Source organism: Falco cherrug, chromosome 4 (assembly GCF_023634085.1).
Source record: "Falco cherrug isolate bFalChe1 chromosome 4, bFalChe1.pri, whole genome shotgun sequence".
Lineage (NCBI taxonomy): Eukaryota > Metazoa > Chordata > Aves > Falconiformes > Falconidae > Falco > Falco cherrug.
In genome coordinates, this window is record NC_073700.1 from 19,367,898 (window position 1) to 19,385,629 (window position 17,732).

General features: G+C 41.4%; 1 protein-coding gene across 13 annotated transcripts in view; it reads right to left on the minus strand.

Annotated features, from left to right (window-relative positions):
• FOXP1 (forkhead box P1) overlaps positions 1 to 17,732 on the minus strand; it is a 391,266-nt gene that overhangs the window by 217,771 nt on the left and 155,763 nt on the right. For 11 of the 13 annotated variants that reach the window (XM_055707728.1, XM_055707722.1, XM_055707725.1 and 8 more), the window contains one exon: positions 8,540 to 8,605. The gene's annotated coding sequence lies outside the window, so the exon portion shown is untranslated. Of the gene's footprint in view, positions 1 to 8,539; positions 8,606 to 13,972; positions 14,055 to 15,684; positions 15,832 to 17,732 lie in introns of those variants that run through there. The other 2 variants (XM_055707730.1, XM_027806700.2) reach the window with 2 other exon arrangements.

The following is a 17,732-nucleotide window of genomic DNA, read 5'->3' on the forward strand; positions in this document are numbered from 1 at the left end:
GATCCTCAAGTGTCTAGCACTGATGCCTCAACACCTGTGCTCTAGATACAAGAGCGAGAATGGAATTTCTTCTCAACGGTGGCCTCAGACTCACTGAGGGTGCTCAGACCCCTTGTAACTAAAAGCCTTCCTCTCCAGTATCTTCTGGCAGGGCAATTTCAAAGACAGGTTCCTCAAGTGGTGGCGTGTAAGTGACACTGGGATGCAGGTGATGTAGCATGGCACCACAACGCTGCCTCGTCTTGCCCAGCTGGGAACCACTGTAGGAGTTTAGCATGAGTTTCAAACAGCAGGGTCTAGTAAAACCGATTTACCCAGCTCCTCTCTGAGCCTCCCATTCTATCTGCACTGGGAAAGGAGGAAAAGGACTTTTCTGGACTTCTTGGCCTTATCAAGTATCTAGAAAACACTATGGCTGATCTGGATGTATTTCAAACCAAGTTAACCATGGCAGCTTACGAAGCGGTAATGCTCCAGCTGGCCTGCATATCATGAACATATGAAACGCTAACTACACAAAAAGAGAACCAGTGAGCACATACTATACATGTGGGATTTACACTACACAGACGTTGGATTTGAACTATTCACACAATTTTTAGAAACTTACTACAGGGTTAATAAAGTCTGAAAAAAATGAATGCTCTCAAAGATTCAAGATGTATACTTTTTTAAAAATAATAACTGCATTTTTAAAATTCAAATTATCTAAGAAAAAATATTGCCTCATGCACTTGAGTCTCACTCAAGAGGAGAAATTTTAAAAAGCCAGAGTCTCCATTTTTAAACTATATTCTTTCAATTATTCAACCTTCAAAAGGAGGACAGGCCAGACTCCTTTTAAATACATGAATACATATCCAGATAATTCTTTCAGTTTTAAATAATATTTTGTCTAATTAATATATTTTTCCCCCTCCAAAACATGTATTTATCTGTTGTGAAATCAAACGCAGAAATTAATTGTTTTACAGATAGCAGAGAGTAAATAACGAGTTTGGAACCTTGCAGTCTTACCCTGGCAATTTGTCTCATGTAATTGACTCAGCAGACATGCTTACAATTTCTTACAACTTCTACAAGACCTCCTGTGAGCTTATTTTAATGTTCTCCACAACTGAGCTCAGAGCTTTGGACACTGTAAGCAAGTAGTACCAAAAGCAATCATCTCTCCCTCCTTAAAACAAAAGGCAACAAACAACAAAAGCACACATTTTTTTCTCATTGGACATCAGATCTTAAAGGAGGATAAACACGTGAAAGAATTTGCACTTTTTCCGAAGTATTTTTTCTATTGTTTTCCAATAATAACATTTTTAACAGAATCCAATTTGCATTCAATAAAGTTTTAAAAACAAAATTTTCCAAATAAAAATTATCTTTCCAGTTATTGGAATAAAATTTAAATGGGGGATGACAGCAATAAAGCAACCACAATCTGTAAAAATACCTGCATCATGACATTTTTCCAATTTAAAAGGATTTAGAATATCCCCTCCCCCCCCCAAAAAAAAAGGAAACTGTCTCATTGCCTATATTATTGATTTATGCTGTTGTTGGCTTTCAAATGTAGCACTTTTTATTTCTAAGATCTTTACAGACAATTACTAATGTCACAACTGCACACCACTGTTCCATTGGTGGAAGTGCCCCAGCAGCAGGAAATGCTGTGCCCTTCCACAGACATTTCCTTCCATCAGTGGGACCCACTAACCCTTAACATGTCAGAAGATTAAATTAAACACTTGTATTACAACTAATATGGACAAACAGGGCCTATCAAAAATAACAAAAAGGGTACGACAGGGGAAGAAAGCAGACCTTGTACCCACAAAATGCTTTTTTAAAAAAAAATAAAAAAATAAAAATTCTACTTAAAAAATAGAAAGAGATCATCACATTTCAACAAAAACCTATTTTGAAAAGCTGTATGATAAACTACGGATATTAATGGTTTGCAATGGAAATGACGTCAGAGTCTTAGTTACAAATATCCAAATGTTTGTGCTACCATACTGAAAAAAATAAACAGTGAGCTCAGAGTCAGAAATTACCCTTTTGAGCAATTAAGCAGTATTACACAAAACACACTGAAAAGTATATAGCCAGCAGAGGTGGGAGAGCCCCAAATTAAAATTCACAGATTGCACTGAGAGAAACACTTAGCAATTAAACATCTCAGAGGTGGCGTCTGAAGTTCCTGCCATTAGCAGCAGTGAAAAATGCTTTCATATGTTGCAATGAGAAATACAGGCAGGCAATCAGGGCCAAAAACTTACTTTTTTTTTTTTTTAATGCCTTGGCTTTAGTATGAGCTACCAAATAAAAAGGGTGGCCTCCCGTAATGCCCACTGACATCACTGGTCTTGTAACAGTCACTGTAAAATATGGTTGCTACTGCTGTAGGACAACAACTTAAGTATGCTGGAAGACATACTTCTGGTGTGGTTGAAGGCAACAGGCATGACCTTAGAGATGACCAAATAAAATACAAAATAGGCAGTAAGAATCTATTTCTGGTATCATTTTCTCACATTTCTGGATTTTATAACATAGGAACATGCACTGTCTTTGAGACAGGAGTTTTCTAAAGGCAGGTTTCAAGCCTGCACATCTACAAGCGGTTCTGGCCCTTTTGCTGAGAGCCAGGCATAGCTACAAGATGCTAACAGACAGCCGTGATGTGCAGTAAAGCCCATCAGCCTATGTGCACCAGCAAGCGGCAGCTGCCGCTGCATCCACTGGCCCAGCAGCACAACTTGCACAAGGGCAAGTTTCAGCACAGCTCTTAATTCAGAGTTATTTGCCTGCTTCAGAATGAAACCTTGAAACTGGATCTTTCCATCCTATTTGTTTTTTTGGTTGAGACTGAGCATGAGTTCATGAGCTGTCCGACCTGTAGCCTGTGCCTGCGTTCTGGAGTAACGAGGACTGATGCCGTTCCTACCTATGGCATTCTCAATTCTTTCCTTGCTCAAGCTATGATAAAATGCAGCACATCCTCCTGACACATTATCCAGCTTGGTCTTGAAGAACCAGGCTGGAAATCACATAGTCTGCATTGCATGGTGTATTATGAGCCACTTCCTTGATGCATCTGTAGTTAGGCCAAGTTAAAGGAAGAACATAGCAATTTACCTGTTGAGCCACAGTCTGCAGCAAAGCTGCAATCAGGATGAGAGAGGAGAGGTTGTTCATGGACCAGTGATGGCACAAGAACAGGCTCCAATATTCCCAACACAGCTTTTACAGCACCCTTTCCCAAATGGCTCGGGATGATGAGTCCAACCAGCTTCAACAGCACTACTCATCACTGCAACAACAACAAAAATCCCTCACAGGTGCCTAGCATGGGATGTCATGCCTCCCACTTAGGACGCACACAGCTTACATTTCCTCATACACAGAGGCTAGTGGGAGAAATTCAAACACCTGCCCATGGCAGGGATGCTGCAGCCCTGAGCTCCGTGATGGCACTTGCCAATACAGCCATTTTTGCAAGAAACTCATTAGATGAGGAAGGTTGGGCCTCCTCTGATGATAGCTTAGTTTAACAGAACTCACAGCACTTTTTAGCAACTGGCAAACACCAGTGCAGCCTTTATGGCTATTTACTCCACAGTTACAATCTTCACATGTTGGGCCACTTTCAGTATACCCCAGTGTGTTTGATTTGTGGGTACAGAGTAGGCTAGTGGTTTCCAAATCCAGAGGTATGAATGAACCACTCAGCCTGATGCTTCATGTTCTTCACCGATTTGAAATGGATGATGGTACTCTGAATGCATGCTAAGTAATACAAATCAGCACTTGCATTTTATTGAACATCATATTGAGCATCTACCTAAACTAGGATTATGCAAAATATTGGCCAAATCTTGCTCACTTTAGCTGTCTTCATGAAGACCAGAAGGATTTGGTCCAAAAGCATCAGGTAAGAGCATCAAAATCTGCTAGTATCTTAAAACCAAGAAACATACTCTTCTACCAACCCACTTGAAGATTTATAATACATTAAGGAACATTAAGAAGAAGAAAAAGAAGCAAAGCTAAATGGGCCAAAAGCAAACAAAAGAAACATGTTCTCTTGAGATTGCTAATGCTGGCAGACAATAGCGCAGAAAGAACTCCTCTGACAGATCTTTGAAGTCTTCAATACAGCATGCTAGTGGTCCATATTAATGAGATTTGCTCAAATACTTTTTAAATTATTCCAAAATGTCTTAATCTATTTTCTACATCTTCTTGACCCAATTGCTTCAGAAAACTCACAGCTTCACTCATCTCTGGGCTAAACTTTTCATTCAAACAAGCATGGTCCTCAAGCAGTTTATGTTTCCAAAGGCCCATGCGCAACCTTTTTAGGGTTTACCCCAAAACATGCAGGTAATATTGTAATTACTAGAGATTACGGAAACACTGTAACACTGCACTGTACCTTTCAGTTTGAGTAACTCAAAAGTCTTACCAAGCAGGGTATTACAACGTCTCCCAACAACCCAAAAGTAAATAAATCCAGTCTTAGATGTGGCCTGACAGACAGTAACTACTCCAGCTGCATGACTACCATGCCACCAGCAAGTGAGCAGCAGGCATCAATGGAGGTCTCCCAGATCCCCATTTCCTGCTGGGAGTGATACAAGTACTCATGCAAAATGCTTCCAGTACAGCTCTTATGTGATTTGGGCCTGTTGCAGAGAGAACATTAGAAAAATGTCCAAGAACCAGGCTGGCTGCTCTATTACAGGCTTTCTTACAAATGCACCCAAGTCACAGAAACCATGTCCAGAAGTAGTCGCGCACCACATCTTCTAGGAATGATGGCTATTTCTGCTCGGCGATATGTTTCCACACCAGTCAGTCAAAAGCAAGAAAAGTCAAGGTGCCAAACTCAGTAAGGCAAATGTCACCCTACTAGCTTCCCACCGCCTGACTTGCAAGCATCACTGCCACCCAGCTGGTACAGAAAACAGGGGTAAGGACATTGCCAGCACTTCTGGAAAGTCACTAGCAAGGAAGAGTGCTGGGGAGAAACTGCATGCACTGTTCAGCCCTTCGTAAACAGAAACTTCTCTGAAAAAGTTCGTTCCAGGGCTTTCAACTTTTGCCTGGAGCTCCTCCCGCTACAGTCAGCAAACAAGTGGCCCAGCAACATGCCAACACGGTTTCAGAGTGATGTCCCTTCCTCATGAAACAAAGTGGTGGGACTACTGGGGAAAAAAATGGGGGGTTTTGGTCCCAGAACCATTTTGTTTTCCACATAGACAAACTGCTCAATCCATTTTTTGTATTGAGCTTAGGGGGGGGGGGAAAAGTCCTTCTGACCTTGCTCCTGGCTTGAAAGAAAGAGAGGAGAGAATATACACATATAAAAAAAGTTAAAGCTCAAACCCACAGATTTCTCTGTTGATCACCTCATTCAGTTCTGAGTTATAGCAGGCAGCTTCTGTTTTATTATCAATATTTAATCAGCATTTAACTCTGACAAGCATTAGGATTTGAAATTTTAAACTAAGTGCAACTTCGCTAAATCCTTTGTGTTTTTTTTTTCTCCGTTAAAGGTTTTCTAAAGGATTCTATCTTGCTATCTTAAAAGTCTGCATGTGTCTTTTGTTATCAATAATGTACAACTTTAGCAGCATGTTTTGTACTTTTCAATTTTTCAGCATGCAAGCTATCCCTGATTTACAATGCTCACTGAATGGTGTTTGATTATTGAAAATGCTTTTACATACATTTAAACAAATGACTGCTCCTGGAAAACTAACACTATTGTCCATCATTCCGTAAAAATACATTTCCCCTCCCTTCTTCCCAAATCAAACATTTCAATTCAGATTCTTACTTTGAGAAAAAACTGGCATATAATTAGGCAGTGCTAAATAAAGGAGAATGTAAACATCTTAACTCTGAAGGTTTAACCATCAAAGCCCCTTGCTGTATCTATTCTGTTATTCGCGCCTCCATTCAGAGCTCTTTGGAGCTCAGAAAAAAAGAAAGCAAACAAAACACGCGGTATAAAAATCTATTTTACCAGCTCTGTGCTGTATCCCACTCCAGATGCCCGAGGCCAGGCTCACACGCAGTGCTGGGACGCCTGGGGCCATGCGGCCGCTCCTCAAGGAGTACAGAGTCCTGCTCTGTAACTGCACTGAGCGGCTTAACTGCTAACTCAGAAGATGGGATTTCACCTGAAATTAAGCTATCAAGCAATTGAGCTCAAACTCAATCAACCAAACCCTTAACCTTCCCTGTTTCAGTGGCACTGCTCTAATTAGGACTCTATCACTATTTCCATTACTATCTCCTATTCTCATGGTTTATTATCTCAGCAGTTTCAATTCTCACCCAGTTGAAATTTGACATCCAGTTTCTTGGACCACATATCATTCATTATGGTTTATTTTATGAAATATGTCGCAAGATCATGGACCGATCCTGCAGCAAATAGGTTTCCGTGGAAAACTGGACCCCTTACTGCAGTGCAAGCAGGACAGAGCCAAACCTTCTCAGAGAAACAAGTCCTAATGTTAAAGGACACATTGAACAACTTATTTTTTCAAGTCAAGAATTTTGTGGTGCAGTTTGAAAACATGTGCTTGAACACATGTCCTGCTTGCACGCACTGTAGCTGACCCCCAGTTCTCTGGTGCTCAGGATCTTCCCAATGAGCCTGGATCAGCTTCTAGAAGAGAGAGTTTGGCTAAACCCTACTTACCACCTCTGCCCAGGGGTAAGGGGTAAGACTCAATAAACCATACTCGGAATATCAGACTGAAAAATCTAATGGTCTTTTCCAGTGATATAATCTATGAATCACCCAAACTGCTTACTGCTGAAGGATACACTCCAGAGGGTGTGTCTGGCATTCATGGCGTCCTGATGGCAGCAATACAAAATATTGTCTGCTTTTGGAGACAGCCTACAAGCTTCAGGTGAGTCTAAAGGTTGTGTTCTGCTTTTACCACAACCAGAATTCCTAATTTTCCTGGGCCATGTAGCATCATGGCCACGCAGGAACCATGGCTGCACAAGAACCCCATTAATTCTGAGGCCCTCTGATGCACCTGGGACAACATTTTTCTGTTCCTCACAGCAGCTCAAAGGGGGAACACCACTGCTAGGCAAGGACCACCATCTCCTTCAACGGCAGGATCTGCTTCTCCTTCAATAGCTGAACTGCATCTAATACCTCTTGGGCTCCACCATAAAAAAACAAGAATAATGTTCAAATCTTGAAGACAGGCGTGTATCATGCAGCTGACATACACCATTGGCATGGCCAAGGATTGCAATGTTCACTTGAACTTCAGGAATTTCATCCTCACTAAATAGATATTTTTGGCAACAAAGAACTGAAAAAAAACCCCACATCATCCTCAAATCTATTTTAATTTAAAACAGAAGAGAACAGGGACATTTTTTTCCCCTTGAAGTACATTTTAATAAAATTTAAAATAAAAATAGCTCCAATTCACTCCAATGCATTTAGTCATTCTGTAAAATTCTAAGTTTAAAATGAAATCACCATTTTATATTCAAACAAGGTCAAGAGAACAGCACTAACGAGCACTGACATCACAGCGAACAGCAGCCACTGCTCAACGCTTACATCAGTGTTGCTTGTTGCTATGGTGCTTAACCGACTATTAATTTCTGAAAGAAGGTGATTATAAAGCAGCCATATGAACCTCAGTCAGATGACACCCTTCAGTACCAAACACTGATCTGCCGTTACTCTTCTCTTCTGCAAGTTAATTTTGTGAATCACCACTTTTGTGATGTTAATATTCCTTTCCAACTTGAAACTTTGGACCAGAAGAGAGGCAAGGAGTTAATTTAGAAGCAAGGGACTTTCACATTGCTTTAAATAAAAATCATTTTGCAGAAAGTGATATTTCTTTCCTTTTCGCTACGCTCTGAAAGACTAAAAAGCATGTGTTTTAATTTTTGCAGTGATAATAAGCAATCAAATTAACAGCTAAATTCTGCTCTCCTGCTCTGCTCGACATGCTGCTGTAAATCCAGAAGTGTCTCAGCCTGGGATGAAGCAGTGCTGAAGCAGACTTGACCACTCCCCAAGGATTTGCGCCAGTAAGGGGACCTGGCTGTGGGAATATGCCGCTGCAGCTCCCAGTCCAGTGCCCATGGATGCTGTGCCACAGACTTGGCCAAGTGGCCACCAAGACCTGCCAGAGCAGAGTCTTGCCATTCACACAGAGGCTCTGTCTGGTTACCAAACAGCCTTCTCGGAACATGGCTGAAAGCCAGAAAGTGCATCTTTGTGGCCTTGCTCCTGAAATGCAACAGGATTCCTAAACCACTGGCTTCCCAGGCAAAACACAGGTTTAAGGCACAGCGGTGGCTCCAAAAGCTTAGCTGCAAAAGCTTAGCTCCAAGCCCAGCGCTGCAATCTTTACCCACACTGCCAAAAGAGCTTTTACTTGTGCAACTAAAGCACGCTCCTGGGGTTTGCAGGATCAGATCCTTCCTTCAGACATGCTTCAGAAGTTGTGTGCAAAACAGTATTTGTATTTACCTTCTTCAGTTGCTCCTGTAAAGCAATCTTCAGTTACAGCCACCCAAAAAGGCCACTCTTGTTACCCTGCAGAGAAAGAAGGTAACACAACGTGACTGCTGGGTCAGTGTCAGCAACAACACCCGAAGCATTTTCACTGGCACCACGTTCACAAGTACAAACATAAATAAAGCAACAAAATGAATCTAATCGTGTTTAATGGTGAATGACTTTCAGAGAGAGTTAATAAAAACAATCAAGTCACAGGACTGCTGCTTATCAGTACCAGCCAGTGCGAGGCTCTTCAGTTCAGCACGAACAACTTGGTCTTTGGGAGAAAAAAAAAAGAAGAAAAAAACCCCATGGAGATGAGACATCTTTGTTCTCTAGCATAAACTTTCTTAATCTTGATGTCTATCAATCTATTTTCAGTTTGAATAATAAATGAGTTCAGTTCTTTGTTTCAGAAATCTCACTATTGTCTGAATGGGTTCTCCTTACTTAAGGCATTTTAAGACCATTTGTAACCACTGCTATTTTAGCTTCTGAATCCTTTCTTTTTTCTCATCCTTTTCCATAGAGACACAGTCCTAGATGAGATTTTAAAACTAGCTGCATCTTCCTAATTCAAAAAGTTGTTTACTATCTTGGGATAGCTCCTCGTTAAGCATTACCGAGAGCACACCAAGTATGCCAAGGTGGTAAGAGCAATGGGTATTAAAAAGAAAAATAATTAAAGTGTATCTTTATAAAAAGTAGGAGGGAGAAAACAGGGAGAAAACAGCACGTGTAGGGTTTTTTTTACCCTGTATATTACTGCATCTTGTGTACTCTCTCTTATGCAAAAGAGTATGTAATCTCTTAAGAAACATGACAATCTGCCACTTTCTGTTCATGTAATTGGGATCAACATATGGTACAAGAGAAAAGGAAAACATTTGTTTATTAATTTAGATCAAGTTACTAACTCAAACCACTAACAGCATTCAGAATTAATTCCACATCAATTGACCAAATACCTTAATAGAGTAAAATTACAACAATTTCAGTGAAATGTTGATCTTCTGCTGCAGGGGTGCAGAACAATATGTAATACAGACAGAAAGAAATATGCAATAATCTGGTGACACAGATGACATCATATGAAACGGAAAGTCAGTGACATGTGTATGTGTAAGAGCTACGTGAAACTCCATTTCATAAAATTCACACAGCGAAGTGGAGTTTTGGGGGTGTTTGTGAAACTCAGCAAATGGTAAGTTATGCTATTTACATCAGTAGGTAAAGGTTTTTACTGAAACAGTAAAATACCAACCTCTGGGAAAAATCAGAATCTTCATTAAGTTCTTTCAAAAGAAGATGTACTCGTTTGCCATTTATTTTGGAAAAAAAAAAAATTCACAATGAGAATGAACCACTACTTTACAATTGAAACCCGGTTATTTTTAGCCAGAAAAAAAAATAGATATATACATATATTACCTTGAGACAAAATGAATATTGGTTTTAGCTGTGCTCACTGGCATTTTATTTTATTTTATTTTTAATTTTCATGTTTTGAGTGAGAAGCTTTTCACAATTCTTGTAATGCAGTACTGGAAGATCAGGCACCAAAATTTGTATGTTTGCTGTATTGGAAGCGCTGTGTACTTGGGTGTACATGAGTGAGACACTCCTGATTCTGCACGGTAAAGGACATAACACTACTCCACCATAACAGGTCAGGTCTCACCTTCCTGAGAGTATGTAAAACAATACATCTTTTATGTAAAATACATGACCTTTGACATACGATGTGCTCTTAGATTAGCAACAATAAAGGCTTTTATCCTGCTTTGCTGCAGGGGTTATCTTGGATTTGACACTTTAAACCTCTTTTCATATTTATCTGGTTTATAAATTTTCTGGGTATTTGGCAGCGAGTTCCTTATTTTGGCAGTATTTTGCAAGCAGACTTCATTTCTACCCTGAGTCTTCATGATAGTAAATGAACCATCTTAAAATGTACTTTTTAAGGAAACTGCTGAAAATTACACGTTTGCATAAACTGTGCTACAATATCTCTTTTGGCAGTGCTGTAAAAGGCAGGTAAGGTTTTCTAAACACATTTGTCATCTGTGAACTGAACAGGCTCCATGGAAACCCAGTAACACTGGCCCACCGTTAGCTGGTGGGAGACCAAAGGGGTCTACCGAGGGCAACACATGCGGAGGGCTGAGGAGGACTGCAGCTCCTTTCACAAATCACTCCTTGACTGACAGTCGGACTGCTTTCGTTTCTGGTTATCTGGTTGTCAGTCTTGCTATATGCTACCTGGCTTTCAAAAATTTGGGTGATATACCACTGAAGTTAAAATGATCAGCAGAGACAGCTGTTCCCACCTGTGAAAATTTCTCATTAATAGTCCAAAAGTTGAGTATCTCAAAACATAGAAACACAAATACAGACTTTCCTCCTGAAAATGTTTATATGGGTGAGCGAATTGATGTAGCCAACACACATTCCTTCCATCATGCTGTCTTTAAGATAAACACAAAGTACCATCAACACCGTAAGTGTGTGCGTGGAGCAAACAAAGAAAAAATCCCATCCTACCAAAGCAAGACACTTCACTATACTCACATTTTCCCCCCAAGGAGATGATTAAAATAGAAAACCAAACCACAAACAAAAAATCCACTTTGCGAGCACCACTGGTTCTGCTGTCTCACAAGCAGAAGGAAGGTCTCCAAGCGCCCCGCAACACCAGCCCCTCAGCTCAGCTGGCATCCCACACAGGGGGCAGTCTGCAAAACTACAGGCCCTGCTCAGATTTTACTAGATATTCCCGAAAACATGATATTTTTTTCACCAGTGCCTCAGTTTACCCACCAGCGAGAGAGGTAAACACTTTTGTAACACATTTTAAAAACCCGGGATACAAGATGCTTTAAAAAAAAGATGCTCTCAGCAGGATTTTGGAAAGACAACTGGTAATACTCTTAAAAAGACCATGAGACCTGAGCTAGTGCCATAACCTTTCCTGCTGACTTTAACAGAAAGCCCCCCTATTGCTGTGGATCAAGTCCTACCTATTTACCTGGTACCAAGGGACCAGACAAAAAGATCAGAGGCTTTGCCATTATACCTGCTGTCGGGCTGGACCTTGCCACTCCTTTGATCCCACAACGCTTTTTTGATTTAGTGGTCTCCTCCTCCACGGCAGGGAGGTCATTCCAGGGAGGCTGCAGGATGGAGCCCTAGCTCCAAGTGATTACTGCAAAGCCAAATTTAACCAATAATATAAAGAACATGCAGAAATAGTGAGCATTGCAGAATGGAAGTCTACTTAAAACAGTAACGTTTTTACTAATATCTAAATGAGAAGGGCCTTGAGTATAGCCAAGAATAGATTAACAAAGACCTTGATCCCACACAAACTGGCTGTGAGTAATTTTACACAGGAAAGTAGAACACCAGTTGAGCTGCTCCCCTGCTTAGAATTACACATGTACATTTTTTGCCACTGTCCCAGCCTTGAGAAGCCTACAATTCATTATTGGAAACCTAGAGTCGCAGAAGAATCTCTCCTTCGCTACCTAGGAAGCAGACTTCTTTTTTTAAAAAAAAAAGAGAGAGAGAATACACACACATCCCTGACAGCACAACAAAAAAATGTTTCTGAAATTCGATTTTGATTCATTTTTCTTGTATAAGACCAGAGACCAGCTAAAACGTATTTAATGTGTCTGATAAAAATATTTACTACAAGACTTCCTGAAAGCTTTAAAATATCAAAACTTGATCACCAAAATAAGCACTTCTGTGCAGCAATTTCTTCTAAATGAAGTGTACCATAACCATCTAATACAGCTGCTTCTTTCCCTTCAGAACTCCCTGAGTCACACATTCAGCTGCACACAGGCTGAAATACAAAATATGTTCTACTGTTCTCGTAATTATTATTTTCTTGTCCTGTGCAGGAAAAGACGTAGTCAGTGATCTTGTCAACTGTACATTTGTAAGAGGACACACACACACACAAAAAGTTTTTCATTTGGTGTTTTGCTAATGCTGAAAATACAGGATGTACACTGAGCATGAAGAGCAACATCTGGTACCATGCAGGCTTGCGGGCCCGATCCTGCACACAGGTTACTCTTCCCACCCCATGCGCTCAGTCTGGTTACTTGCACTAACACATTCAAATCATATGTAGGATCGCTTTGAGAACAGCCGGTAGTTGTCTCTTCAGTTTTGCTGTACCTATTTTATTTTCAAAGGGGTATCTAGCAACCTAAACAATATATATTAAACTATATCTTTTAAATAATCTGAGGGAGAAGTATTTTTTATGACCATTGTCAAGGTGGCTACTGTTTATCGGGCAGCACCCAGTAAATCTCCGAAGGGACGGTACAGGAGATTTTCTGTACTGGGAATATTATCACCTCCTCGGAAAGTGAAAGGCAGGTGAACGGTGAAAGTGTGAGGGACCAAGTGCACTTCTTCCACCTCGCTCCGAGGAGGGGGAAATGGATTTGGTACAGGCCAAAAGACAGGGATGTTAACGCTCGCTACCTTGCTGCTTCTCGGTGGAAGGAGGGAGCAAATAGGACTCTATTCTCCTTCTCAGGCATTAGCAGGCTGTCCAGAATCTCTGGCTGGTGCTTATTATTTATTCTAAACAGAAATAAAATAAAAATAAATAACAGCACGAGGACAAAGCTACGCACGGCACATTTTTCGAAACAGTATTACCTCTCCAGTCCACTGTAACCTTGGAAAAGCGTAACTCAAGGTAAGCCAACGCTAGGGAACTGATCGCGAGCCATTCTTCCCCCGCTTTTTAACAGCTCCCGCAGGAAACCCGGGCGCAGCTCAGTTCACAGAGAACTTGGGCGCAGCTCGCTCCCGCCGAGCCGAGCCGAGCCGCGGCGGCCGGGCTCATCCGCTCACGACGGCGCGGCTGCCGCCGAGCGCAACGCGGCGGGGGCCTCCCGCGGCCACCGGCGGCCCAGCCCGCACCGGGACCCCGGGAGGCGCCGGGCGTGCCGAGCGCCCCGGCCGCCGGCGGGAGGCCGCCTCGCCTCCCTCAGCCCAGCGCCAAGGAGATCAAACGCTGCCGCCCGCTCCGCGCTCGCCACATCTTCCCCGCTTCTTAACATCACCCTCCGTGCCTCAGGGCCAGCCTCGGCGTTCCCTGCCGCCCTACACCCGCCCCTGGGCGCCCGGCCTGCCCCAGCGACCGCGACAGCGCGGCGGGGAGCGGCCCTTCCCCGCGCCCCGTCAGGCGGCGGCCCGGCCGCGCGCGCCACGCCGAGCCCGCCACTTCGGGGGCTCCGCCGCGCGCCGGCCGCGGGCTCCCCACGCGCACCCGCCCCGCGCCGCCACCCGCGGCCCCCCGGGCGGCAGCTGCCCGCGCCCCCCGCCCCGCCGGCCGCCCTCGGCGGGGCCCGGCCGCCTCCCGCTTACCTGACAGGCGAGCGATACTCTTGGTCATGGTCATGTGAAAATATTTTCGAGGTATCCTTTAACAGGCTTTAAATATTGAAGCCTAAAAACAATATTTGCTGTTTTACCTTTGAAGCTTTAACAAAAGCTTTGTTTTAGCATTTACCTCGGTGTGCAATAAGAGTTAATAATCAAATCCGTCCCAACCCCCACAAATGTTAAACAAAAAGATAAAAGAAATGCAAATAGCTATTGTCATGGAAAGTTAAAGTACCTGTCTGTATTTTTAAGTGAAAACTATTATCTCTATCAATCAAAATTTAAGAATACAATAGCACTAATCACACAAGGTGCTTTGACTGAGGTACTTTTCCTCATAAAAAGTTTTTTTTTTTTTTTTAACTGGTGCATAAAAGTAATACAATTAGATATGGTATTTGTAATTTTGTTATTAAAAACCCTCAGCAGTCTTATTGTTAATAAATGCCTCCGAGTCTGTAGGCTGATTTGTACCCAAGAAGACCAAAGTCCCTACATATTTTAATAAGGTTGATGAAATTTTATTCAGATTCTCACACTTTCCAACATGTGGTGGAACAGCACACTCTTCTGTTTGAGAGGAGTTACTCAAACGAAGGAAATAGTTAATTGGTAACCAAAACTACTACTACTGGCCTCACTGCACATTTTCCACATTTCTCCCAATGCTGTCTGTACTACAACCGCCTGCTTTGAAGACGTGCCCTTTGTCATCTTTTCTTTAATTTTTGATGCCAATTCCCTCTCGTCGGACTCTGACGTTCTCCTAATACAGCATATATTACGTATACAGCATATACATTGTGCAGGCACACCACGCGGATTTTCTCCAAAGTCATTTTTAAAACTAATTTGTCCAGGCTGAAGCAGAAACCGAGCTGCGCAGTTAATAAGTGCAGGAGCGAGCACTAGTAATTACACCTATACTAAAAGAAAGAGCCCAAGATTAAAATATCTATAAGTAAATAGTTAAGCCAGGATGCCATTATGCAAACTCTGCTCTCAGGGAGGGATGTCTCCCACACTGAGGAGCAATAGGACTGTCATTTTTTCCCCCTGCAATATCAGGTTTCCTACTCCACAGTTCTGGTACTCTGCATCATGGCTAACATCTCTAGTGTGCTATTAATATCAATGAAGAGACGATTCAATTTCCACATAAGAAAAACCTTCCTATTACAGCGCAGACATTCTAGTGAGGACCCTTGCGAAGGAAACAATAAAGACCAGAGCACTGGGTGTTCCCCCCCCCCTTTTTTTTTTCTTTTTTCCTTTTTTTTTTTTTTCTTTTTTCCTTTTTTTTTTTTTTTCCTGCTGCTGCTTTTGCAGTTCTGCGTTGCACACTGTTTGAAAGCTTTTAGCTAACAATGGAAGCATTATCTTCAGGATAGTTACAAAACAGGATTTGTTAGTACAAAGAATAATAACACTGAACTCCCCCACCCCCCTACCCCCACCCCCCCCCAAAATACCTGCCTATTGCAATACGGCATTTAGTACTTTATTCAGAAGTATATTCCAGAAACACCTGTATTCTTGATGCAATTCCCTCCAACAAACTCCCCTCAGCGGACCACGTTTGCTTACGGAGCTTTGGACAATTAAAAAACAACTAACAAACAAACAAACATTTTGTGCATTTATAAAATGGAACAGAAACAAAAGTATCTTATTCTACCGGAGTGCAAACTTACCCATTAATGAGGAAGAAAAAGGCTTAGAGCTGTACAGTAATTGCCAACCAACTGCAGAAAGTTGAGAGTTTGAAAACACTAAAGCACTTTTGACTATCCAGCCTTTCTGTGCTTCAACACTGGCTGCAGCGTAAGGAAGGACTGAAGGTATGTGGTCTAAACACAACAAAAGCCACTGCCTTACTCTAGATTAAATATGCAGGAAGAGGCCCCTTTGCATAAACACAAACACTCAGCAAATGAGTAACTGGCTCAAATCAGACGCCTGCTGTGCATTCTACCTGTCCTGATCTCTGACAAGCTACACAGCTTGTTTAAGGGGATAGGAGCTACAAAACCAAATCAAATCATAGCGCTAAACGCTTTGCTCGTATAATAGTAAATAACAACAGCACCAACAACTCAACGCCAAACGTTCATTTCTAATCTAAGCATTGCTCTGGCAAAGAGCTGAATCGTGTGCGATGCCCGCTTTGGCTCAGCCACCCATTTCGCCAGAGCAGAAGAAACACAACCAAACACCACCTGTAAAATTAATTTTCATTAACTGTATTGAAATCCAATACGTTCCTGGCCTGGTCTTTTCTTAATGAGGATGTACAATTAATACAGAGGCTTCTGGTTAAGTTAACAGAGTGAATCTGAATTTGCTTGTACTGTCCCTGTTTTGTTTACTATATAAAAGACATTTCACACACAGACCTTTTTTAGCTGTTATGAATCACTGCATAATGCACACATATTTACTGGTTTATTTGGGGAAAAGGAAGAAATTTCTGAAGTTTCCCTTAAAAAGATAATTTTCAAAATACTACTCTCATAAAATGACCCCTCCAAACTATATTTACGTCAAAAAACCCACAAACAACTAGAGACTGTGATAACCACCAAGCATGTCTAAGCAATTATTATTATAATCAAATATACTTAATTATATACTGTGATATCCTCTCGCTTCTAGAGAAATAAATTATTTTTCAGTCTCGTTTATCCTTCCATTCCAGAAATAGAATGAAGCAGCACAATTTTAAAGCAATTGGAATTCACCAGTGTCCCTTCCTAACTTAAGGAGTCAAATCACATTGACCTCTTATTGTAAGTCCTAGCTACATGTTGGTTTTGGTAATTTAATTATTTTTTAATAACTTGCAGTATTAAATGATTGCCATTGAAACACAAATAAGATTATACTCCTTTGCCTTACTCTCTTGTGCTCCAGACTACAGCGTAACATGGATAACACGACTGCATCCAGCACCGAAATTTCATTCTGAAAGAGCACTTACACACAGGCAGACACAGGAAGATTTGGCCTTTGAAAGACGCAACACATTTACTGGATTCTCAAGCATGTGCCACCGATTATTTCAAAGGATACTGGATATAACTCACAGTTTTAATGCTGTTCAAGCATGTGCAGTTCCACTGAGCACTCGCACAGTATGGAGTTTTTACTTTTCCTTGGATAAACTCACCATGTTAGAGCACAATGAAATTGCTAGCATGAGCTAGTCAAGCCTAACAGGATAAAAACGCTCCAACAAAAGAATCCTGCAAGAAATTTTAGAGCCCCTGTATCATTCACCATTTTTGCATTGAAATGACCTTCCAAATAAGGTGTCAGATAATACGGTTCACATAGATGATAGTGATCTAACCTTGATGCAAATAAACCATAGTACAAAATTTAATCAGTATATCACTGTGTAAAAGCCTTTGTCCATCCCAATGGAGCTTCTAATGACTGTTTTGGCAGTTCTGGCTGGTAGTTATGCCTCCCTGCTCATATATATCTCATACTGGTTGAGCAAGCTAATGGAACTGCTGTTAGTGGAATCCAATATTAATACCCTGCATCATGCAAAACTGGATGCAACTGAATATATTATACAATTACAGGTAGCATCTAATTCCATAGGTATTAGATACTGGGCTCTGAATTAATATTTTAATAGAGAAACTGAAATAAATACTATGTTTCAGGTAAGATATCTATGAACTCTGGATCTCCCAGTCTTCTTGCTGTAAACCTACCCTATACTCACACA